Raw genomic sequence first — 27,370 nt, 5'->3', positions numbered from 1 at the left:
CAAAAAGGAAATAAGGTCAGAAGACCCTTGCTCTGAACCTCTCCCACTTACACTTATGTGGAGTCGGCAGGGCCAAAAGGATGTTTGAGCCTTCACATACTCCAAACTGCCCTTCTAGACCCACTCCATGGTACCTGGGTCTTGGAGATTTGCTCCTAGGCTGTAAGGGCAATATAGAGCCACTGAAAAATTCTGTAGTGGAGAATTGACATGATCAGATTTGTAGGTTACAGAGAGATCTGAATGGCGAACAGGTCTGGAAGAGGGATGAAAGAATAAAGAGACTCTACAAATCCAGAAATTATAAAGAAATTAAAGCTGTAGCAGTTTTGAAAAAAGGAGCAGAGGTAGACTCAGTGCTTAAACATTGCATAAGGGAACTGATTCAATTTGGAAGTTAAAGGGAGAATTTAAGTTTCTCTTTCCATTCAAAATGTACTGAATTAAAAATGCAGAGAAAATTTATTTAAGCATTATGTTTCTGGCAAATCAAAGACAATAATTACTTCAAACATTTTCAGAGGAGAAAAGGAGAATGCTATTTATTTACATGCAAAGAAATTTATTTAAAAAAATTTTTTAAAGAGGTGGAATGAGTTAACACCGTATACACATTCAGAAAAGAATAGTGAGTAGAAAAACACCTAGAAAGAATATACATATTTCTTCTGGGGTTATTGCTGAGTAATGAGACAAAAAATTATCATATTTTCTCTTTATTAATCCAAATTTTCAAATTTCTAAAAAGAATCAACATGTTTGTTGTATGTTTTAAGTAAAAAAACAGTTGAAAAAGATAGTGCTGTAAATAGAGGCTAAGTTATCCCTAGCCCCTTTATTCCCTTTTCTATTCTACAAATTTATTCCCTTAGTTACAAGGAAATTTATCTGTTTCACTGCAATTGTTACTAAAAAATATATTTGGATGATGGCAAGGTCCTTGACCTTCAACAGGAAATGGTATCTATAGTTGAACACATGAGTCTATTCAATGCAAGACTGTGAAAAAGAGTGATATCTTGGTGACATATCATTTCTTTGAGAAGTGCTGTAGTAGGGGAGAGGTATCTCAGCAAAATGGCTGAAGAGCATGCTTTGAAATCCAAATGCTTAAGTTTAACCCTTGGATGCATTTACTACATGTTCTACATACCTTTTTTTTAATCTGTAAAATACTAGTAATAATACCAGTAGGTTGTTGAAGGAATATATATATCCATTAAAGATTTCTGACATTTAATAATATGGCCCTTAATACATTGTAGCTGCTAGTAATACTAAATACTAATTCTAGTTTTGAGTTGATCATTTTCAGCTATGAGTCCACTCTCAGCCAAGTAAAATACTGACTGATAATCAAGATGTTAGCTAAGAACTAAGGTCTGACCTCTCCCACACGTATTTACATTTTAAAAGAGGGTCTCTCAAAAATCTTTTTAAGATCCAAAGATGTGAAACCAGAATGACAGATCATGAGATTATTATTTTAGAGGAGGGGGGCCCACTTATGCCCTCTATTTATAAAAGAAGCCAGTAGGGGGGTGAATGACTAGGGGAAAGGCAGGGAGCAAAGAGGTGCTAAAGAGGTAGGCAGCTGCCCCCCAAAATCTGTTTGCTTTCCTGCCTAGAGCCAATGTTCAGAGACAGTTAGGATGGATGATATCCCCAAAGAGGCCTCATCAAAGATTTAAAGCTTAGAGGAAAAGCAAGGAGGATGGTAGTATTAACTTGACACTTCCTATTTTTTCCTACTGGATCCAGAGCCCTTTCTTTTCATTTGTTAATTCACTGCTGGGAAGCTATTAACTCTGGCTCCAGCACATCAGATTTATGATTTTTTGGCAGTATATTCATTCTTTTAAAAAATATTTTTTTAGTTGTAGATGGACACAATATCTTTCTTTCTTTATGTGGTGCGGAGTTTCGAACCCAGTGCCTCAGGCATGCAAGGCAAGTGATCTACCACTGAGCTACAACCCCAGTCCCATGGTATATTCATTTTAAAGAGATATAATAAAAACATTTCTATATGCCGTATGCAGATTCTGACAAAATATTATTTGTACCTATACAAAAGCATCATACAGTTAAGATATTCTGAACAATCTCTATAGTAAGAATTAAAATTATCTGTATTATCTTTTCATGCATTTAAAAATGTTTCACCCTTGAAATTCAAAATAGTAGCTTTTTAAAACCATATATGCTGGGCTGGGGTTGTGGCTCAGTGGCAGCAGGCTTGTGTAGCATGTGTGAGACACTAGGTTCCATTCTTAGCACAGCATATAAATAAAGGTCCACTGACAACTAAAAAACATATTTTTAAAAAAATCCATACATGCTAACTTTAAAGACCTTGCCTCAAAAATAAATAAATAAATAGATAGATAGAAAAATAAATAAATAAATAAAATGAATAGGGCTAGTGATAGAGCTCAGTGATGATAGAATGCCCCATGGTTAAAATGCCCAGTAGCATTTCTCCCCCAATTTAGAAAGGTAGCTAAGCTTTCTTACTTCAAATATCAATTTTTCACTATAAATTCTAGTTATCTTCAAACTAATGATTTTTTTTTCAGCTGACCACACCTTTTTACCTTAATATCTTAAAAACACTTGGAAGGAAAGCATGGAATGGTAAAATACAGTTATAAGCATTGGAGGTTCCTACAGGAGAACGGATGTCAATGGTATGAATCACATAATCTAGTGGCTCAATTTTTAGATTCCAGCCTTTAGGAATATCAGGCAAGTTACTGTGAAAATAAACCCCAACTAGACAAACTAAATTACCATTTAATAAAGTGAAAAGAATGAGGATAATGGCTACTGCATCTTCCTAAAAAAATTAAAAGTAAATAACTATGTTAAAATCTGAATAGAAGCCAAAATAAATTATGCTCTATTAATAACTTCCCCCTGGTCTCTCATGCAGTTAAATGATCTTCCTATAATATTTACATTTTATATATTTCTTAGTGTCTTCTAGGGACAATTTTACAATTATTATAAAATTGTAAGGCTATAAAAGTAAAACTCCTTAATTTGGCTTATGAGAGTTTTCAAAATTGTAGCACTTTTCTACTCTCACCAGTGACTAGTCACTTCCCACACATCCTGTTAAAATATTTTTATATATACATGACCATATTTTAGATAAGTATAATTTTTTAAATATTTATTCATTTCTTTTAGTTTAGGTGGACACACTTTTTTTTTAATATGGTTCTGAGAATCGAACCCAGTGCCTCTCGCATGCTAGGCAAGCAAGCTACCACCTGAGCCACATCCCCAGCCCTAGATAAGTATAATTTTAAAAATTCTTTGTAACTGGGATATGGACCAGTTTCTAAAATATTTATTTATTTTAGTTGTAGGTGGACATGATATCTTTATTTTTTATGTGGTGCTAAGGATCAAACCCAGTGCCTAACTGCTAGGTGAGCACTCTACCACTGAACTACAACCCCATGAGTAGTTTTGTTTGTTAATTTTTTTTTGTATTGTATATGGACAGAATGCCTTTATTTTATTTATTTTTATGCAGTACTAATGATCGAACCCAGTGGCTCACAAATGCTAGGCAAATGCTCTGCCACTGAGTTACAGCCCCAGCCCTGGATTAGTTTAATTTTTAAAAAAAATTTTTAGTTGTAGATGGACACAATACCTTTATTTATTTATATGTGGTGCTGAGGATTAAACCTGGTGCCTCACACATGGTAGCCGGAGCACTCTACGGCTGGGCTATGAGCTCTATGGCCCAGCCCCCTGGACTAGTTTTTAATAGAAAATGGGCATGCATATTTTGTATAAACACACATTGTACTTCAATTAAAAAAAAGTACCACTGGGAATAAAGTGAATAAAAAATTGTGTCATAGTAATTATCTTTATCTCAATAAAGAAAACACTGAAAACCAGGCATAGTGGCATACACCTGAAATTCCAGCAACTTGTGAAGGTGAGACAGGAGGACAGGGCTGGGGACATAGCTCAATGATAAAGCGCTCCTGGGGGTTCAATCCCAGTACCAAAAATCCAAAAAACCAAAACCAAACCAAACCAAAACAAAACCTCCCCCCAAAAAACCCCGACAAAAAACACTTGAGACCTCTGAGAGGAAGTAAACTGAAGTAGACATATGTTGAATCTTTAATAAAGATAATTTTTGTAAGGAGTTATGTTTCTTTTAACAGTAACAAATATATCCTCTAAAAGTTATTAAAAGTACTAAGAGTTGTTGTTTTCCATAATAAAAGCTAGGAGAAAATGATAATTTCAGTAGGAAGTAGGCTTTAAGAATTACATACCACATAATCATTACATGCACTTGGATAAGAGTAAAAAATAGTTTTATCCATAATTTGTAGTAATTAGGGTAAACCCTAGTCACTCCTTACAAGAAGTTTTCAATTTTCCACTTACTTCATGGAACCATCATAGTTCCCTGTTTTCTTCAGAGATGTTTGTAAAACACCAAGGGTCAAGCACAGTGCTTGGTACACAGAAAGGGGTTCGCTATTTTTGAATGAACAAATTATTGAACAAAATGAACACAATGGGCTCTCAAATTCTCTTAGGTACACTATTATGCCTATTATGTGCTTTGGCACTTCTCCATGTCAATCATGATGTATTTCCTTTCCTTTATCCCTAAAAAGACTTTGGTTATTCTTTCTTCCTTTAGAAATCTAGAATCTATAATTACCCTGATCTCGCTTGAAACACCTCATTAAACAATAAAGGATACCCCCCCACCTTTTTTTTCCCTGGGCCTTCCCTATGTCTCCAGCATAGCTCTCTTGAAGCAGGGACTGACTCTAGCTGAAGGTGTTTTAAAATAAAACCCCTAGAATACAAGTTCTGGCTTCCTCTGGTTATCTGAATACTTTACATCCAACTCCTACTTACAAATAATTAGTTCATGAGCAATTTTATCAATGTCACACCAACATATTTATACATCAACCTACTGCAGTTAACTTCATAACAATGGGGGAAACGTGAAAAAAACAAAACAAAACAAAAAAAAAAAAAAAAAAAAAAAAAACCCTGAGCATTCTATTATAAAGTCCAGTAATTGAGTTCAAATATTTTGTGTATGAAATGACTAAACATGTTGGGCAAGATGGTTCATTCCTGTAATCCCAGCGATTTGGGAGACTGAAGCAGTAGGATTCAAAGTATAAAACTAGCCTCTGCAATTAAGGAGAGCCAGTCTCAAAATAAAAGGGTGGAGGATGGGCTGGGGTTGTGGCTCAGAAGTAGAGTGCTCGCTGAGCACGCAGGAGGCACTGGATTTGATCCTCAGCACCGCATTAAATAAATAAATTGTGAGGGGAAAAAAGGGTGGAGGATGTAGCTCAGTGGTGGGGAATCTCTCCAGTACAGATAGATAAAAATGCCTACATTCTACACTTGTTCTAGTACATCTATGATTTGGCCTAATTGTATCCTTAGACTAAACATCAGGGTTTTTTTTCCCCCCTTTGTGATAGGTTAAAAAAATTAAAAATGATTATTTCAGTTTTCAGGGTATCTGAAAATGCTATGAATACAGGACACTTCTTACAATAATCTTTTTGTGCTAGAAAGCCCATATTTACAGAATCTCCTTATATTTTAGTTACTTTTCACCTATTTAGGGTGGGCCTAATGGCAAAAGTGTCTCCTGTTAAGAGTCAGTGAATGATCTGGCACACATTTTCTTTCCCATATTGATTAGACTCCTGAGTATATGCCCCAGCAATCTTCAATCTCCCTCCATGGACAAATGTATTAAAATCTGTTTGTTCTACCTAACACTGCAGGAAAGAAAAAAACTTCAAAGCACCTTTTTTTTTTTTTCCTGCTACCAAAAAGCCAAAACGGTTCCCCTTCTCTGTACTGCTACCATTCAAAAACCAAACTCAACATTCACAGGTTTTTTTTTCCTTTCAGGCTAAGTAGTTTGATGCCAGATTCTGCCCTTAAACGACCAATCAGCAGATAATTTTCTTAAATACCATCAAAATATTATAATACTCAGTAAGATTCAATTGCGTAGATGAAAAGTTTGGTACTATAAGTTTTCTTTCTTTCTTTCAAAGTTCAAACAGATAATCTATAAAGGGTGGGCAATTAGGTAGAAATAATATATTTCAGATATTTAACACAAATCTTCAATAGATTTTTCTATTTTAAGTATTCCAAAAAGTATACCACTAAATATTGTGTTAAATGCTGACTCATTAATCACTTGAAATTCTTTAAGCTAAAAAACTGCAAACGATTAGGATTTTGGAAGAAAAAGATCGATGCACAATTAAAATAGTCGAAAATTTTCAACTTTCTCATTGAACTATTTGTTCAATATCAGAATGTCTCAATTTCAATTTGAATAGTCTACAGTATTAAATACTGGATTGAAAAATCTGACATCCAACCGCAAAATCACAAATGCCACAGAAATCGGGAGTGGGTACAGAAAACCGGAAAGTGGCAAAATGTTTCCAAGCTCTTTCAAATTCCTTGAGATGCTAAATTAGGGACAAAAGGATGAGGTTCCAAGGATACAAAGTTTCATCTCTGTTAGGACAAATTAAAACACTGGATTTCGAGTTGTGAAATATTCTATTAACATGTGTTTTGACTCCTGCGTGGATCCGCATCCAGTCAAGTCTTTTTCTTGTTTACACCAAGTGCTGGTTTTGAAGACAGCGCAAAATGGAATTCCGGGTCCACCCCTACTTCTGCCCCACAGGCAGCTACTTAACAGATAATAAGGAATTCAAGTGGAGGGCCTCACGGTCTTATTTCCATGCTAATTTCACAGCATCGTTACTTGCGACGTGATAATTAAGGTGTAAAGGGGGTGGGGGGCTTGAGCGAAAGTGAATCTCCTGTTACTAAAGGGCTTTCCTTCTAATATTAAATTTGCAAGAAAATTACCCAGTTATCAGTGAAATTTACAACAGCTCAACTCTGCCGCTGCAACAATTGTTATTTTTCGCTATCTTTTCATGGGGGTTAGTGGGGTGGGTCCCACCTCCTCTGAAGCTTGAGTAGGCGTTTTCCTCCTCCCCACACTGACCTGTTTCTCGCCCCCCCCCCAAAAAAAAGAGTTGCGCCTACTAGCCTTGCTCCCCCAGCGGGAATGATTTGAGGAGGCTGGTATTCAAAAACTGGAATGTCTCTAAGAGGCAGCAGGTGCAGGCAGCGCTGGGACCCACCCGACCGAGGGAAGGAAGATTCCGAGAAGCCCCTTCCTCCCAAACACGGCACTAGAAACCTCCCCCCGAAAAGTGCCGCAGAAACTTTGAGCATCACTTTGCGGTCATCAGAGCCTCGGGCAGGATGCGGTTCTCTCTCCACGGTGCGAGCGCAACCCCGGGCCCTAGCCGGCTCCGATTCGCGACCGCGATTCCTCGGCGCTCCCGCCCGAGGGCAGGGAACAGCTCCCCTCCGCGTCCTCCGAGACCCCCGGTCTCGGCCCGCTCCGGCCCAGGATCTCTGGTCCCTGGGGACGCAGCATCTCCAAGCCCTCGTGAGGTGGTCCCCAGAACACTGGCCCGAGCATCGCAAGACCCACCGCAACTTCCCAGAGGCGCCAATTCTAAATTCGCCGGACCCGCCGCCGCCTCCGCGCGCCCCTCAGCTCGCTCCGTAGCCCCCTCTCCCTCCCTCAGGAGCCCCTGCGTCCTGCGCGGCGGGAAAGCGCCGCCAGGTGCCTCCGGGCCCCTGGGCTCCCGTCGGACGTCTGCTCCGGCAGGGGGCCCCGCTCCTCCAACCGCCGCGGCCGCGCCCCCTCACGCACTCACCGGTCCAAGCCGGAGCGGCCATCTTAGCGCGCATCCCCGGCCCGCGCCCCAGTTCGGCGGCGGGGGCTGCAGGTCCCGCGGCTACGTCAGCGCTGACGCCGCCTGCCCCGCCCCTCCCTTCCCCGGCCGCGGGCCCGGCGGCCGCTTCCCGAGGGCGCTCCCGGCCCCCGGCCGAGTCGGCACGCACGTGGCCCTGCGCGGACGACAGCAGCGCCTCCAGGGCGGGCTCCGCACCCGTCGTGGCCATGGGGCCCGGAAGGTAAACCAGCTTTTCCTCGGTGCGGGTGAGATGCGGAGTATTCCGCAGGCGCCCATCACGTTCCCGGAATTTCTGCGAATCCCACGGCTTCGAACTGTTGGGCAGAAACGCGAGCCAGTTCCCTTCCCTTCAAAATCTGCCCAATTTCAGAGGCGTAGAAATTCCTTCAGAGAACCTCACCTCCCCGTGCAGGCGGCCGGGTGTAAGCCGCCGGGGCAGTGACCGCTGTGAATTGGGCTTCTTCACACAGCGGCATGGTCACTCAGGGTCCAGAATGGGAACGCCCAGAGGAGGGAGATTGAAGGAGCGCGATCCCAGTCGGCGGCGCAAGTTGGGCAAATTTGCAATTTCCAATTCCGGATAATGAAGTCGAAGTCGATACCATAAAGAAACAAGAATAGACTGGAGTGGGGTGGGAGGATGAGATCTGCAGGTACCTAAAAATTAATCCGTTAATGTTTATGGAGCTCTTCTCTCTGCTCAGCTTTGAGCCAGTTCTACCTCAGGTACCCTGTGGGGTACTGGAAATTAAGATTCTTCTCAAGGGAGAGTTTAAAAAGCTACAAGTCGAACGTGCGAAGTCAACCTGTCCTCGGAATGAAACTCTTTCAGTAAGGCGAGCTCCAAAACCGTCTTTAAATCAACAGTTACCCTCTAGGGAATATCTTTCCATTGGAGTGACCAACGGGGGCGGAAATGACACAATGGTATCTGAAGGGATGAACTGCCTAACCGAAGGAAAATGGCTAAGGTCGGACAGAGAAACTTTTGGGAATTCTTAGGTAGGTAACTAAATAACAATAGGGTCTAATCGAGTCATATTTGAAAAAAAAAAAAAAGCCGAATATGTGCATGAGGATTATAACTTCGAAGTGTAGTTATGCAAATAAAGATTAAAGGAATGAACTTGCATAATTTAATGGTTCAATCTTCTTTTCCTATAAATAGTGGCATACAATTCCAATTCAGTTCAGACTCCAGTGCACTCCCCCCAATTGAAACACAGGAACTAATGTAATCTTGCCTACCACCTGGATATCTAAAAATTACTGAAAGCATTACATGATCTTTGGGGAGGCAGTTGCTGCTTCTGGGAATTGAAACCAGGACCTGGAGATGCTCCACCATTGGGCTACATCCCCAGCCTCAATGACACCTCTCTCTTTTTTTTTAATATATATATGTATTTTTTTGGTGCTGAGGATCCAACCCAGGGCCTCGGCTTTTGCTAGGCGATAGCTCCACCTCTGAGCCACAATACCAGCCCCCCTCAATGACATCTCTTAAGAGGAAATATTTCATTAAGTATTTCTGACATACAGAATATTTTTTCCTATATTTTCTTAAAAGAGAAATATAAGATCAAATTCTTACTCTTTTAAATGCCACTAAAGACGTTCTTAAAGTTCATTTGTCAGATTGTATCAAGAGTCTTGGTGCTTCACCACATCTAGTAAATTTTCTTATATTTACCTGAAACTAAAAAAATTTAGGAGGGCATTAATCTTAGTGTTGCTTAGAATAATGTTAACTGCTACTCCGCACTGAAGCCAGATTTAAAGTTAGGTAGTCAGTGTAGTTAGGTAAGTCGGGTCTAATATCGAGTGAAATCTAATATGGAGGCCATGTTGAGAATGAATTTCTGGAAAAGTTGAACAACTCTTGAAATGTTAATGAAGCCCAGGAAACAGCCCCCAACAGATTTGAAGATAGCCCATCCCAAAGAAATGTTAATGAACAGCAAACTTGACTCGGAAGTACCCAGATTACTTCTTTGGCTCACCTGCGTCCCAACCCTCCGGACCTTCCCACCTACATTCCATCACCAAAAACTATAAAAAGCGGAACACATTCGCCCTTCAAGGGATTCTACCTCTTGGGTCCCCTTCTTCCTCTGGGAGAAGTCTTTTCTGCTGTCCTTTAATAAACTTCTAATTTTCCACTCTGACCTTGCCTCTGCGTGCTTCTCTGGTGTTATTCAACATTGGGGAAGCAAGGACTCGTACTGGTCAACAGTGGTAACAGCACTATAGGAATTGTTAAACAAATCTGGTATAGCCATATGGCAGATTGCATAATTATCAAATTTTATTTTCAGAAAATATTAAATGAAAGATATGAAGGCCAGGTCAACTGCTTTTCCCATTGTTCCAAGAGGCTTCTTCATAAATTCCTTACTGGTACTACATAATCCCTCCTCCCTTTTGCAAAGATTATTGGACTTGGATGGACCCTAGGACTAGGGGCAATCTGTGGGAAGCCTGTTAAAATTGCGCAGACACTGAGCAAGGTGGAAGGAGAGGTTGGGGTAGACTGAAATGGTTTAAAGGTACAATGAGAAGAAATGACACCAGGAAGCAAGAGTCACAAGGGAATAGAAGTATAATCAGAAGAGCAGCAGTATCAGTGGTCTTAAAGCAAGACGCAAAAAAAAAAAAAGAGAGAAAGAATTGACTATTTAAAAATGTTTGTATATATTATATTCATATTGAGCAACACTGAGAAGGAAGCCAAAATTTCTATAATGGTGTTAAGACTACAAGTGATTTTAATTTTTCTAAGTCTCCTACAATGATCGTAATTAAACAAAATACAAAAACAATGGTCTTAAAGGGGGATGTAGCTCAGAAGGTAGAGTGCTTGCCTAGCCTGCATAAGGCCCTGGGTTAATCCCCAGCATTTCAAAACAAAAAACTGTTGTAAAGAGTTAAATAGGGGTTGGGATACAGATCCGTGGTAGAGCACCACTTGCCTAGTATGTACAAGGTTCAATCCCCAAAAAGTTAAATAAAATGAAGACCATTGTTGGTTGAGAATTCCAATCAGGAAACAAGTTGTATGTGATCAAACTGATTAGCCAACAGAGGTTCAGAAAAAGGAGACTTTCTCTTTTATTGAATTTGTTTTTCCATATTTTTATTTTTGCTTTACAATTATACGTAATGGTACGATTCATTTATTCATGCACACTATGTAACAATTCATTGGTTGATATCTTTGCCTAGTATTTCCCTTTCCTCTAGAGAAAAGAGAATTTCTGAGATTATAAATGGCTTCGGGGAAAAGGGGGCACTTGGATTGGGTCTTTAAAGCCTAAATTGATGTGAATAAATGAAGGAGGAGCTGAGTTGGGAAGAAAACAAAGACAAGCTGAGGTAGAGAGTACTGAATAGTACATCCTTGATAAAATGTCTTTTATAAAGATTATAAACTAGACAGAGGGAATGGAGGAGACTGGAGGGACATTATCTGAAGATTATAATTTGTAATTAAAGAGAATAAATGTTTGTTTTTGTATTTGTGGTGCTGGGGATAGCACCCAGGCCCTTGTGCATGCTAGGCAAGTGCTCTGTCATTGAGCTACATCCCCTGCCCAAGAATAATGCTTACAGCATAGTTTTTTCTTTATTTTATTACTATTAATATTTATGCAACTTTTAGATATCCCCAGCTACCAATTTATTCCTGGCCTAAATAATGGTACTTTCCAGCTCTAGGACCTCCCTATTGCAATCCAATTTTTACATAGCTGTCTTCCTCATTCTTATCCTTTAATTTTCAAATTTGTTTTTAACCATTTCACCAAGTCTAAAGTTTTTATTATAACATTAAAAAAAAAATGCCTCTTTCCCTTCCCACCTTCATCAACTGATGTCTCCAAACTTACCTAGTATATCCTCAAAAATCAGCCTTTCCCCAAACTGGCCTTTGGACCGCTAAGAGGAGAGCCCCTTTATGGTCTTTCACACTTCAGGCACTTTCCATCTTTAAATCAGGGCAGATGTTTATCTACTAAGTAGAAAGTCCTCCAAGTTTTACTCCTGCAAATCATCACAATCAGCCTCTTTCAGGGCTGTCTGAAACAATCACCTCCCGGGACTACTTTCCTGGTAACCAGGCTTCCAGATTCACATCCCCCAACCCAGCAGTACATTATTATGCACTCACTGCTTTTGTTCTGAATTCTGAGCCTGGGTCTATTTGCAAAGTAACCTTTTGCCCCATTTGTATACTTCTCAACAGCTCTTAATATAGTCTGGGCCAAAAATACTTTTAAAAGTTCTAATGAATTAACAAAATTATAAGTTCCCTAATATGGAAGTAATGTATCAGGGGTTTCCCTTGTTTTTACAGTCCTCAAATTGGGAGAAATGACAGTTTGCCCTTTTCCCAAGGCAAACAATTAGTTTCCTAAACAATTTACATTACCGGGGATATAACTTTTTTTTTTTTTTTTGAGACAGGGTATTGCTAAATTGCCAAGGTTGGCATCGAACTTGCAGTCCTTCAGCCTCTGCTTCCCCAGCAGCTGAGATTACACTATGGCAGACTAATAACATAAATTTTAATGATTCTGTTCCCTAATTGGTATGTAACTACTTTTTTCTGAATTACAACACAAACTATGCTGAGAGAAGAGAATGAATGAATTACAGAATGCATTCCATAAAACCTAGAGGTACTTTTTATGCTTAGTGTTTGTTTTTAGATTTTTACATATTTTTTTTGGGGGGGGGACTGGGAGTTGAATCCAGGGTTTTACGAATGCAAGGCAGACGCTTTGCCACTGAGCTATATCCCAACCCAGATTCTTATATATTTTTTTAATTTTCTTAGTTGTAGATGGACACAATGACTTTATTTTAATTTATTTTTATATGGTGCTGAGGATTGAACCCCATGCCTCACACACATGTTAGGTGAGCACTCTTACCACTGAACTACAGCCCCAGCCCTAGATTTTTTTCTTTTCTTTTTTTTCTTTTAGAGAGAGATGGGGGGGGGGAGAGAATTTTTTAATATTTATTTTTTAGTTTTCGGCAGACACAGTATCTTTGTTTGTATGTGGTACTGAGGATTGAACCTGGGCCACACACATGCCAGGCGAGTGTGCTACCGCTTGAGCCACATCCCCAGCCTTATTTTTATTTATTATTTTGGACCTAGGAATCAAAGCCAGGGCCTCTCATATGGTAGGCAAGTACTCTATCACTGAGCAACACACCTAGCCCAACTTTTAGCATTTTTGAAGTCCAGGCTTTCATGAATCTGTGAAATATCTTTGAAATTATAATTGTATACTAAAGAAAAATTTATGAGTTTGATAATTTGGGGAAACTACTTACAAGAATTGCTGAAATTTTATAGATTAAATGTTCCTGTCTAAATTTGATCATTTAACATTTTTTTTTGAACACCTGTGTGCCTGGTACCATGCTAGGCACTGAGATATTCATAACCTTTATGTCAGCATTCCGAGGAGAAAAAGAATTGAATAGAGGAAGTAGGTAAAGAAATACTAGAGAGGGGGCTGGGATGGAGCTCAGTGAGAAGCACTTGCCCAGCATGCTTCCAGGCCCTGGGTTCCATTCCCAGCACCTCAAAGAAACAAACAAACAACACACACACACACACACACACACACAAGAGCTTAGCCATAAAGTTAATTAAAATGTAGTAAAACACCGCAGTTGAATTTTTCAAATGAGAGGACCCGAACAACCTTAATTTCAGACAAATGTTTAAGAAGTTGAGAAAGTAGTGTGGAGAACTGAGATGAAACCTCAATGTAGCTTTAATTTGCATTTCTTTACAATTGCTAGAAATATTGAACATTTTTTTCATATATTTGTTGACCACTGTATTTCCTTTGAGGAGTGACTTTTTAGTTCCTTTTCCCATTTATTGATTGGGTTATTTGTTTTGGGATTTTTAGTGTTAAGTGTTTTGAGTTCTTTGTATATCCTGGATATTAATGGCTTATCTGAGGAGCAGGTAGCAAAGATTTTCTCCCATTCTGTTAGCTCTCTCTTCTTTTGTTTTTTGTTTTGAAGAAACTTTTTTTTGGTTTTGTTTTTTTCTTAACAGGGATTGAACTCGGGGCACTCAACTACTGAGCTGTATCCCTAGCCCTTTTTTTGTATTTTATTAGAGAAGGGTCTCACTGAGTTGCTTAGTGCCTTGCCATTGCTAAAACTGGTTTTGTACTCGTGATCCTCCTGCCTCAGCCTCCTATGAAGAAGCTTTTAAATTTGATGCCATCCCTTTATTGATTTTTTATTTTACTTCTTGTTAAGGAAGTCAGTTCCAGAGCTGATATGTTGAATGTTGGATCTATATTTTGTTCTAATAGGTGCAGGGTTTTTCTGGTCTAACTCCTGGGTCTTTGATCCACCTTGAGTTGAATTTTGTGCAGGGTGAGAGATAGGGGTTAAATTTTATTCTACTACATATGGATTTCTAGTTTAACCAGCACCATTTGTTAGAAAGGCTATCTTTTCTCCAACATATGTTTTTGGCACCTTTGTCTAGTGTTAGAATAACTATTTATGTGGGTTTGTCTCTGTGTCTTCTATTCTGTTGGTCTTCATGCCTGTTTTGGTGCCAGTACCATGCTCTTGTTGTTATTATAGATCTGTATAGTTTGAGGTCTGGTAGTGTGATACTTCCTGCTTCACTTTTCTTTCTTTTTTTTTTTGTTCTGGGGATTGAACTCAGGGGCACTTGACCACTGAGCCACATCCCCAGCCCTATTTTGTATTTTATTTAGAGACAGGGTCTCACTGAGTTGCTTAGTACCTCCCTTTTGCTGAGTCTGGCTTTGAACTCTTGATCCTCCTGCCTCAGCCTCTAGAGCTGCTGGGATTATTTGGCCTGCTTCACTTTTCTTGCTAAGGATTACTTTGCTATTCTGGGTCTCTTACTTTTTCAAATGAATTTCACGATTGCTTTTTATACACAATGGAGTATTACTCAGCCATAAAGAACTGCTATGACATTTGACAGTAAATGGATGGAACTGGAGACTATCATGTTAAGTGAAATATAAGCCAGTCCTCAAAAGTTAAAGGTTGAACGTTTTCTCTGATATGTGGAAGCTAATCCAAAATAAGGTGTGTGTGTGGGAGGGGTGGATAAACAAAAAGAATAGAAGAAAGATCAGTGAAGTAGACAAAGAGAAATTAAGGGGAAGAAAGAAGGCATGAGATAGGGGAAGACAGTGGAATGAATCTAACTTTCCTATGTACACATATAAACATACCACAGTGAATCTTTCCATGATACACAAGACACTAAGTTAAAAAAAAACACAAAAAAACTATAAGTAAATAGCAGAAAGATCAATAGAGTAGAGGGAAGGGAAACAGAAGGTAGGAGGGAGGGGAGGAGGAAATACTGGGGGACTGAATTAGAACAAATCATATTCCATGCTTTTATAATTATATCAAAATGAATTCTATTGTCATGTATAAAGAGAACCAGTTTTTAAAATTTTTTTAATAGTTGTAGATGGACAGAATGCCTTTATTTTGTTTATTTTTATGTAGTACTGAGGATCAAACCCAGTGCCTCATATGTGCTAGGCAAGTGCTCTGCTATTGAGCTACAACCCCAGCCTCTAAAGAGAACCAGTTTTAAAAAAGAAAAGTGAGGGGCAGAGTTTGCAGGGTGAACTCAGGAGCTCACACACTCTAAGCACTTGTTTTACTACTGAGCTATACCCTCAGCCCTAGCATTAATTCTAAAGAAGCTTGAGAGTGGCAGCAAGTAAAGAAGGTACATGCAAGCTGAGTAGACAGTACCAAAGTTGATTTGTTTTTAGAAGATTTTTTTTTGGTGTTGATGGTGGAACCCAGGGCCTCATACTTGCTAACTAAGCACTTGCTCTACCACTGAGCTACACACCAGCCCCTAAACAACTTTCAAGTGTATATGTGGTGGTCTGTGAGGGAAACTTTTTTCTTGGAGGTGAGTTACCAACATAGGCCTCCTGAAAATGAAATTGAGCCAGGGCTTAGATATGAAATAGAAGGAGCATAGTGAGGCTAGCTTGTTTGTTTCTTCATCTGAAATCCACTCCATCTCCTCCTATTCAACTTTTCAGAAACCTCAGGCTGCTTTTATGCCTAGGGCTTTACTGTAGAATCAAATCAATTTCCTTTCTGCATGAAAACTTTCCCTATATTTTTTCTGGAATAGATGGCCCAAGCTTTCATTTTCTGAGGTGCTCAATCATCATGTAGTAAATGGATCTATTTGTAAAATAGTAGTGTTGTGTTTAGTTTTGTTTTGCATTTCTGGCTGTTTAAGTCTTTCTAATGGACCCTCCAGTAGACATCCAGAACTTTAAACATTATACAACTCAGTGGGACATATATTTTTCTAAGCCCAGGTCCTAGGATAAGCTATGGGAGAGTGGGTCAGTACACACACACACACACACACACAATATGTATTTACAAATATACGTAATTATATGATAATTTATGTAGTTACAATCACAGTGTATCACAGTTTATTCAGTTATTTTTAATTTTTTAAAAAATTCTTGCATGGTTTTTCCTCTATCTTATTTGTGAAGTTAGGAAAATCTGTCCTTTTTCTCAGAGGGATATTTTAAAGATCAAATGAGGTTTCACGTGTGAAAATTCTACTTACAGTGTCAGAGAAATGTTATTTATCATTATTTCTTCGAGGGTCATTATCACCTTTAAAGATTCAGTTCCGAAACTGAGTTTTGTTCATATCTATAACCCCCATAGAAACTAATGGAGAACCTTTCTTCAAAGTAGGTAAGCAGTTTACCTTAAATCATGTTTTACTTTAGTACTAAAGTAAAATTAATATGAGAATGACTATCATGAATGTTATAATGTTATAGTGGTTATAGTACTCTGAGAAATATGGACAACAAAGTTTTATCCTCCCTTTCATTATAGCAGATCTCACTGTGAAGCTCATAGCAGAGGGAAAAGTATCTGCTGAGGGAGAGGGAGAAGGAAAGAGAGAGGTCTTGAAATTTTAACTTTTAAAGTGTTAATAAACTGTGTCAAAAAAAGCCACCAGTAATCTTTCATTAGGAAATGACTATTGGGATACCCAAATTTTACTTTCATACTTTATCCTTTTTAAAAATTTTGATACCAGGGATTGAACTCAGGGGGTGCTCAACCACTGAGCCACATCCCCAACCCTTTTTATTTTTTATTTAGAGATAGGGTCTCACTAAGTTACTTAGGGCCTTGCTAAGTTGCTGAGGCTGGCTTTGAATTTGTGATCCTCTTGCCCCAGAGTTTCCTGAGTAGCTGGGATTACAAGCATGGACCACCATGTAAGCTGTGTATCATATTTCTTTATCCATTGGTCTGTCCATGGACACTTAAGTTGTTTCCATAGTTATTTATATTCCCTCTTTCCCACCATCCTGGTGCCTGACATATATCACACATACATTCAGTGTGTTGAAATGAATTGTCTATGAAATCAGGTGTGCTCTGAAACAATGTAATATGTAATATGTTGTCATGAGTGCACCAAGGCCTCTTCTATCATGTTGTAATGGGAAGAATGCTTGAACATGGGGCCGAAGACCTGTGTTCAAATCTAGACTCTACCATTAATTAGTTGTGTGACTATTTTTCTGTGCCATGGTTAGTGAATGAGATTGTATGCCTTCTCATCTACTCATGTATTCTGTAATCCACCCTCTCGTACATCATGAGTTTTTCTCTCTGCTAGATCATTACCAGTAGCATAGAAGTAGACTCATTTCTCCCTTTTTGAAAATACTTTTTCTTAACTATTCCACCATTGTTACATTTCTCTGTTTTCTTAATAACACATGTCCTTGAAAATGTTCTATGCTTTCTGTCTCCAACCCTTCTCTTCCTGTTCTCTCTCTTTTTTTTTTCTTACTGGACATTGAACTCAGGACCCTATACTTGCTAGGCAAACAGTACTCTATGACTGAGATACATTCTTAGCACCTTTAAATTATTATTATTATTTTTAAATTTTGAGACAGTCTCACTAAGTTGCTTAGACTGACCTCAAACTTGTGATCTTCCTGCCTCAGCCTCCTGAGTAGCAGGGATTATAGGCAGGAATGAGCCACCATGCCCCATCCTGTCATCTCTTAAACTTAATTTGATTAGGTTTTCTCCTTTTCTGTGGTGCTGGGAATTAAACCTAGGGTCTTGTGCATGTGAGGCAAGTGCTATGCTGCTGAGCTACAACCTTAGCCCTGCGCTCCCAATCCTTTGTCTGTGTGTGTCCTGCTGGCCATCTCACATGTACCTGCATGCAGATATATGTGAATATATGTGTATATTCTATGTTCTGTGCTCTCCAGTCAGGCTTTCTGAGCTATCATCAGAGAAGTTGTTTTATGAGTGTCTGACACCATCCAGAAACTTCAGGCAGATTGGGGAACAAGAATGAAGGTCAGGGCTCGGGATGTGGCTCAAGCGGTAGTGCGCTCGCCTGGCATGCATGTGGCCTGGGTTTGATCCTCAGCACCACATACAAACAAAGATGTTGTATCCGCTGAAAACTAAAAAATAAATATTAAAAAGAAAAAAAGAATGAGGGTCAGAGATGAGCACTGTAGACTGATATTCCTTAAAATGTTTTTTTTTTCCTTGTTTTTTTTTTGGGGGGCGGGGCATGCTTGGAGACCACACATCACAGGAAAAAGGATTAACAAATATCTTTTCCTGGAGCATTTTGTAAAGTGAGCTTTTCTGTTCTCAGCCCTTATAACAAAATGCATAGATTTGTTACCCCAGCAAATAGGCTGGAAAATGTTTCACCAAGAACCTCTGTGTAATTTTGTCAGTCAAAGTGTAGTAGTGCTTAGTGATGCACTGGTCTATCTTGCATTTTCTCCAAGAACTTTGGTTTCATGAAGTACTTTTTTTATAGACCTGTTTTTGTGAGGCTCTAATGCTGCTGGCGCTAACTGTTGCATCTTATATTAGTAGCCAGTGTTGATTTGGCCAGTTTGGTTGGTTGGATAGATTTCTTGTTTCCCTCCAGAAACTATACTCTCTCGTAGAGCACTGCCTTTCCAGACAGTTTTTACAAGTCTTTTGCCTTTAGCTCTGTAAAATGTTAGCATGATTCTTTTTGCTTCAATACCGGGGATTAAACTCAAGGACAATTAACCACTGAGCCACACCCCCAGCCCTTTTTTTGTTTTATTTAGAGACAGTCTCACTGAGTTGCTTAGGCCTTGCTAAATTGCTGAGGCTGGCTTTGAACTCTCAGTCCTCCTGCCTCAGCCTCCTGAGCTGCTGGGATTACAGGTGAACACCACTGTGCCCAGCAACTCTTAAAAGATTATGTTACTGTATTGTGAAATATTACGTGAGAAAACTCCTGAGATAGGTGTGACTCAGAGGTTTTCAGGGTATGAACTGAAATAAAATTCAGTGGTTTTGGAATCAAATAGATTTTCATTTAAATCTTCTTTTTTTCCATGCAAAACAGGAGGTCTTACAGAGTTATTTTGAGGATTGAATGAGGTAATATATGTAAAATGTAATAGACAGCCAATTGTGTACAGCACACAGTAAATGGTAGGTGATTGCTGTTTGTGGTGAGAGTACTTTATTATTATGGTGATTATATTTTATTGCTGAAAATAGCAGTAACTACAGTAAGAATAAGCAACTACAGAGTTAATAGTACTAGATTAGATGGTAGAAGTTGATGATCCTTTACTCTGACAACCACTGTGTCTCATTATGGAGTAGGGAACAATCAATTTTGATTATCTAGATTCAAGTTTTATTTGTTACATACATAATATGAGGACAAATAGGTAATTATATCTGTGAAGCTTTATGTAATTTGTATAGTTAGAAATCACTTAAGGAAATACCTGTAGGGGATATAGCTCAGTTGGTAGAGTGTTTGCCTTGCATGCACAAGGCCCTGGGTTCAATCCCCAGTAAACCCCCCCGCCAACACAGCAAAAAAAAAAAAAAGGAAATACCTGTAGAAAAAAGCTCCATCATCTCTAAATATGACTCTACACAACAATCCAGGGAGGAATTATGCAGGCCAGGCTATGGAGTCAGATGAGTCTAGGAACTTGGGTACAGGAGAGAGAGGGAAAAGGGAAGTTGTGAATATATAAGGAGAGCGTACCTCTTGAGGTTGTTAGAGAAAGGCTGAGGCAGGAGAATTCCAAGTTTGAGGCCAGTCTGGGCCATTTAGTAAGACCCTGTCTCAAAATAAAAATTAAGAAAATGGCTGGGGGTGTAGCTTAGTGGTAAAATGTTCTTGGAGCAAGCCAGGAGGTTTCACAGTAGTATGTTCTTTCTTCCTAGATAGTAAATTCTTAAAGACAAAGGAAAATAAAGAATTCAAAGAGGAAAATGGAGTTTTCAAAGTGGTATTTATGGGAACTGCTCACTACCGAAGGAAGTATCACATAATCTCACACTGTAAATTCTGGTCATCTTACCAACTGTGTACATATGATCCCCAGCTAGGTAAAAGACAAGGACTGGTAGGAAGTACACCAAATGTTAACTACCTTTTCTCTAATAGGATTAGAAATGATTAATATTTTTGTTTTGTTTGTTTTTTGTGGTGTTAGGTGTGGAACTCAGGGCCTACCACATGCTAGGCAAGTGTTCTACTACTGAGCTATATCTTCCAGCCCCAAATGTTCTTTTAAAATTCTCTTTTAGTCATTTCCATAGTCATCTTTATAATGAAAATTTCATTTGTAGATATTTTAAAAGGGCGACATTTAAAACATATCTCCCATACATAGGGAACTATATATCAATGGTAGCAATTATTTCATAAGCACTACTATATATGCCAAGAACTATACTAAGCAGTTCATAGGTATTTTGTCATTTAATCCTCATGATAAACCCATAAAGTATACATTATCATTTCCACTTAGAGGTGAAACATTAGAGTCCAGAGAAAACAAGCAACTTATTTCAGATCATGTAGCTAAAAGGTGTCAATGCCAGGATGTGGATACAGCAGTCCTACTCCAGAGATTCCTGGACCATTTCCACTATGTCTCTGTGCCCTGGTCTACACACACATTGAGACAAGGGAGGCTTTCTGCCTGGAGTCTAGCTATGCCACACACAATATCTGTTGGATGACTTCTAACTTATTTGAACTTTTAAAAACTTACATAAATAGGCCTCTAAATGCTCTGACAAGAAATGTTTTTGCTTTTCTTAGAATTCTTATGGAAAAGGGGCAAATATTTCATTAAGAATATCAGCTGGAGGGCTGGGGTTGTGGCTCAGCAGTAGAGTGCTTGCCTAGCATGTACGAGCTCCAGGGTTTGATCCTCAGCACCACATAAAAATAAATAAATAGAATGAAGGTATTGTGTCCAAATACAACTAAAAAATAAATTTAAAAAAAGAATATCAACTGGAAAGTTATATTCAAATATACACAAAAAGATTTGTTTTTGAGTAGACAATCTGAAAAATTCTTAATTTTTTTAAAAAAATATCATTAATGTGGTTTTTGCTTTTTAAGCCATTTCTGTGGATCTAGGTTTCTGAACCCTATGACTTAGTGCTTTTAGGAATAATTGTAAATAAGCAGAAAATGCAGACTTTCCCCCCTTTACTAATTAGTGCAAACAGTATGGAAAGATACTGGTAAGTTAGCAAAAATGTGGGTAGATTAAGATTGTCATTTTTGCAGTAGAAAGTCCTTCTGTTATTTTCTAGCAAAGAGATTTTAGGTTTGTAAAGCCCAGGCCAGCAGTTGATCTGGACATTGTAAGCCCTTCCATTCCCCTCTCCTCTTCTTCCTGGTGTTCTTGTCTTACCCAGAGCAACTGGGGACTCAGAGTTTCCTGAGGCAGCCCTTCCTTCTGTTTTAGGACCACTAAAACATTTTTAGGACCACTAACAACTTTTCTTGATGTTGAGTGGAAATTAGTCTTCTGGTGGCTTCTTACTGATTCTTAAAGTAATTAAAAGAGCAATTTCAATAGATCTGGAACAAGCCTTGACTTATTTTGTAGTTTCTACTAGTTGAAGTGGGCCCTTGATATGCTTTTTGGTACTGGGATGTTGTACAACTAAGTGACATCCCCAGCCTTTTTTATTTTTTATTTTGAGACAGGGTCTTGCTAAGTTGCTGAGGCTGGCCTTATAACTCTCTTGTCTCAGCCTCCAGAATCACTAGGGTTACAGGCATATACCACACTGTGGCTAGTTCCTTGATATGCTTTCTATCATTATTTCAGATTTATGAATTACTATGGTATATATACACTCATATTTTTCAGTGCTTTCTGTATAATACATTGTACTCTGTTGTATCAGAGGGAGGCTGGGATAATTTACACAGACACACATACACACAGACACACACTCACACTCTCTCACACTCTCACTCCATTTGTTTGCTACCTATCATGTTCCTAATCCTAACAAGGCATAGTTTATTCCCATTTTACAGATGAAGAAACTGAGCTTAAATAACTCTTCAAAATTGCCATTAGAACATAGAGTTCATGTGGAATGGATGCTTGGACTTTGAACCCTTGCTGTTTTCATTGCAATTGATGAATGCCAGGTCAAATGGAGTATCTCTGGTGAAGGTAGGGCAAGCCATTGCAGAAGCCCACAGAATGTTTTGGAGCTAGACTCAGTCTTACAGGTTCTTGATTAATTAATTATTTTTTTCTGTTAACTTGCCTTGTCTACTGAATGTTATTTAGCTTTAAAGTATCAATTGGGTTCATCTTTTCCCAAGTTCTTGTAGACTGTGGTGCCTGTTTGATCCTTTGACTTGCAAGAACTTGTGGAGGGCAGCTGCTCTTAGGTTGGACTCTGCTTCTAGTTTCCTTAAGATGATTCTCTTCTAGGCAGGGCATGTGGGACATGGCTATAATCCCAGTGGTTTGGGAGGCTGAGGCAGGAGGATTGCAAGTTCAAAACCAGTCTCAGCAAAAGCGAGGGCTAAGCCCTCAGTGAGACCATGTCTCTAATAAAATACAAAATAGAGTTGGGGATGTGGTTCAGTGTCCCTGAGTTCAATCCTGGTATCTCCGCCCCCCCCGCCAAAAAAAAAAAAGACGATTCCTCTCTAGGGTTTCTAATTTATTTGCTTTTGAGACAGTATAAAACTAAGTTCTTTCCTTAAGCCTGACAAGTCCTGATGTAGGTGCTGTGAGAGGACATTCCATCTCTGTAATTGTTAGGTACAAGGACACTTTCAGAATGACAGTACTTTTGCTAGATATTGTTAATGAATCAGTTTTAATTGATAGACTGGGAAGGTCTGGAATAATTGTTGGTCAAAAACAAAGGCCTTTGTTTTTCAAAGGGTCCTAAACTCCAAGCCTACCCAAGTGCATGTTAAAGCCTAAACCTTTGATTCCTAAAGGAATAGAAATAAATCACAGTTCCCCCAAATTATTTTCTGGCTCACCTGTCGAAACTTCAGGCCTTTCTGAATTCTCAGACTTCCCACCAAGAGCAAGCAAGGCTCATCTGAAGCCTCATTCGAAGCCTCATCTGAAGCGGTCCATTTTGGTCAGTTTAAATCCCTATGAGGCAACTGCCCAGAGGATGAAGAATTGTGAGCTCACACAGAGTGGTGGGGGAGGGGAGGGCTGGCCCCTGGGGACTCCTATCTCCAGGAGCTGGTCACCCAGCTTCAAACAAATCTGCATCTCATTGGGGGTTCCACCCCTTTTTCTATGTCAGTGATCCCCATTTGTCCCTAGCCCTGGGGTTTCAAATCCTGGTGAGCCTTCTCATTTATCTTCCTTTTGTTTTCAGCCCGCATACCTTACTACTGACAATTATCATTTATTCTGTTCTTTTTAGTTTGGTGGTGAATGCTGAGGCTTATGCTAGCCTATCAGTTCTGCCTTTCAGCTCTTTCTAAAAAAACTGGGACTTAAATACCAATCCCTTGATCTGTTTGTCTGATTGAGATAATCTTAGAGTTAAAGTTGGAGGGGTTTCTGAGTCCAAATTTCCCCTTGAATTTTCTTTGGTGTCAGGAAAGAGTTTTAAAAAGGGGCGGGGTGGTCGTGCTGGGAATTAGCTCAGTGGTAGAAGGCTTGCATAGTTTGTGTGAGGCCCCTGAGATCTGCCTAAACAACAACAAAATAATTCTATTTTTCTCTCTCTCTATCCCTACTTCCCTCTCTCTCTCTCTCCCCTCAAGCCCCACCCTCTTCACCTCTTCATGGATCTGTCTTTCTCTCCTCAGAAATAGTCACATAACCTGAGAGGATCATAAACCTTCCAATGAGATTAAGGTCTTTAAATTAGGAGCTCTGCCTGCTCCGATGCCTTTCTGTAGTTGTATTAGTTCTGATCCGAGATGAAGGCTGTAAGTAGTAAAAATGTATGTTGAGAAGTGATATACTCATTTCTTCTCAGTTTTCCATAATTTCAATAAACACTTTCAGCCTAATGAGCTTTCAGATTCTGGGAGCATTTTGTACTATGGCCTGGAGAAGATGTCATTACTCTCTAACTTGCTCTTTTCTTAGAATGTCAACATAACACTATTTCATAACCTTTTTTTTAAATTTTTTATTGTTGGCTGTTCAAAACATTACATAGTTCTTGATATATCATATTTCACAATTTGATTCCATTGGGTTATGAGCTCCCATTTTTACCCCATATACAGATTGCAGAATCACATCAGTTACAAATCCATTGATTTACATATTGCCATACTAGTGTCTGTTGTATTCTGCTGCCTTTCCTATCCTCTACTATCCCCCCTCCCCTCCCCTCCCCTCCCCTCCCCTCCCCTCTTCTCTCTCTGCTCCCTCTACTGACAATCATTTGTCCCCCTTATATTATTTTTCCCCTTCCCCTCACTTCCTCTTGTATGTACTTTTGTATAACTCTGAGGGTCTCCTTCCATTTCCATGCATTTTCCCTTCTCTCTCCCTTTCCCTCCCACCTCTCATCCCTGTTTAATGTTAATCTTCTTCTCCTGCTCTTCGACCCTACTCTGTTCTTAGTTACTCTCCTTATATCAAAGAAGACATTTGGCATTTGTTTTTTAGGGATTGGCTAGCTTCACTTAGCATAATCTGCTCTAATGCCATCCATTTCCCTGTAAATTCTATGATTTTGTCATTTTTTAATGCAGAGTAATACTCCATTGTGTATAAATGCCACATTTTTTTTATCCATTCATCCATTGAAGGGCATCTAGGTTGGTTCCACAGTCTAGCTATTGTGAATTGTGCTGCTATGAACATCGATGTAGCAGTGTCCCTGTAGCATGCTCTTTTTAGGTCTTTAGGGAATAGACCGAGAAGGGGAATAGCTGGGTCAAATGGTGGCTCCATTCCCAGCTTTCCAAGAAATCTCCATACTGCTTTCCAAATTGGCTGCACCAATTTGCAGTCCCACCAGCAATGTACAAGTGTACCCTTTTCCCCACATCCTCGCCAGCACTTGTTGTTGTTTGACTTCATAATGGCTGCCAATCTAACTGGAGTGAGATGGTATCTTAGGGTGGTTTTGATTTGCATTTCTCTGACTGCTAGAGATGGTGAGCATTTTTTCATGTACTTGTTGATTGATTGTATGTCCTCCTCTGAGAAGTGTCTGTTCAGGTCCTTGGCCCATTTGTTGATTGGGTTGTTTGTTCTCTTATTGTCTAATTTTTTGAGTTCTTTGTATACTCTGGATATTAGGGCTCTATCTGAAGTGTGAGGAGTAAAGATTTGTTCCCAGGATGTAGGCTCTCTATTTACCTCTCTTATTGTATCTTTTGCTGAGAAAAAACTTTTTAGTTTGAGTAAGTCCCATTTGTTGATTCTAGTTATTAACTTTTGTGCTATGGGTGTCCTATTGAGGAATTTGGAGCCCGACCCCACCGACTGTAGATCGTAGCCAACTTTTTCTTCTATCAGACGGCGTGTCTCTGATTTGATATCAAGCTCCTTGATCCATTTTGAATTAACTTTTGTGCATGGCGAGAGAAACGGATTCAGTTTCATTTTGTTGCATATGGATTTCCAGTTTTCCCAGCACCATTTGTTGAAGATGCTATCCTTCCTCCATTGCATGCTTTTAGCCCCTTTATCAAATATAAGATAGTTGTAGTTTTGTGGATTGGTTTCTGTGTCCTCTATTCTGTACCATTGGTCCACCCGCCTGTTTTGGTACCAGTACCATGCTGTTTTTGTTACTATTGCTCTGTAGTATAGTTTGAAGTCTGGTATCGCTATACCGCCTGATTCACACTTCCTGCTTAGCATTGTTTTTGCTATTCTGGGTCTTTTGTTTTTCCATATGAATTTCATGATTGCTTTCTCTATTTCTACAAGAAATGCCGTTGGGATTTTGATTGGCATTGCATTAAACCTATAGAGAACTTTTGGTAATATCGCCATTTTGATGATGTTAGTTCTGCCTATCCATGAACAGGGTATATTTTTCCATCTTCTAAGATCTTCTTCTATTTCTCTCTTTAGGGTTCTGTAGTTTTCATTGTATAAGTCTTTCACCTCTTTTGTTAGGTTGATTCCCAAGTATTTTATTTTTTTTGAAGATATTGTGAATGGAGTGGTTGTCCTCATTTCCATTTCAGAGGATTTGTCGCTGATATACAGGAATGCCTTTGATTTATGCATGTTGATTTTATATCCTGCCACTTTGCTGAATTCATTTATTAGCTCTAATAGTTTCTTTGTAGAGCCTTTTGGGTCTGCTAGGTATAGAATCATGTCATCTGCAAATAGTGATAATTTAAGTTCTTCTTTTCCTATTTTGATGCCTTTAATTTCTTTCGTCTGTCTAATTGCTCTGGCCAGTGTTTCGAGAACTATGTTGAACAGAAGTGGTGAGAGAGGGCATCCCTGTCTTGTTCCAGATTTTAGAGGGAATGCCTTCAATTTTTCTCCATTCAGAATGATGCTAGCCTGAGGCTTAGCATAGATTGCTTTTACAATATTGAGGTATGTTCCTGTTATCCCTAGTTTTTCTAGAGTTTTGAACATAAAGGGATGCTGTACTTTGTCGAATGCTTTTTCCGCATCTATCGAGATGATCATATGATTCTTATTTTTAAGTCTATTGATGTGGTGAATAACATTTATTGATTTCCGTATATTGAACCAGCCTTGCATCCCAGGGATGAATCCTACTTGATCATGGTGCACAATTTTTTTGATAAGTTTTTGTATCCGAGTGGCCAGAATTTTATTGAGGATTTTTGCATCTAGGTTCATTAGAGATATTGGTCTGTAGTTTTCTTTCTTTGAAGTGTCTTTGTCTGGTTTAGGTATCAGGGTGATGTTGGCCTCGTAGAATGAATTTGGAAGTTCTCCCTCTTTTTCTATTTCCCGAAGTAGCTTGAAAAGTATTGGTATTAGTTCCTCTTTAAAGGTTTTGTAAAACTCTGCTGTATACCCATCCGGTCCTGGGCTTTTCTTAGTTGGTAGTCTTTTGATGGTTTCTTCTATTTCCTCAATTGATATTGGTCTGTTTAGGTTGTCTATATCCTCCTGACTCAATCTGGGCAGATCATA

At 39.1% G+C, this 27,370-nt stretch overlaps 1 non-coding gene across 1 annotated transcript; it reads left to right on the top strand.

Moving 5' to 3' along the window:
• The first annotated feature begins 19,731 nt into the window (after nt 1-19,731).
• On the top strand, nt 19,732-19,805 carry Trnaa-ugc (transfer RNA alanine (anticodon UGC)). Its single transcript has one exon. It is a non-coding gene; the product is annotated as a tRNA-Ala (tRNA).
• The last annotated feature ends 7,565 nt before the right edge of the window (nt 19,806-27,370 follow it).

Source organism: Marmota monax, unplaced genomic scaffold (genome assembly GCF_021218885.2).
Source record: "Marmota monax isolate L192 unplaced genomic scaffold, Marmota_monax_Labrador192_F-V1.1 WCK01_AAM20220418_F8-fsc00036, whole genome shotgun sequence".
Taxonomy (NCBI): domain Eukaryota; kingdom Metazoa; phylum Chordata; class Mammalia; order Rodentia; family Sciuridae; genus Marmota; species Marmota monax.
The sequence above is the reverse complement of the archived record's forward strand: the minus strand, read 5'-3'. Positions and strand labels throughout refer to the sequence as shown.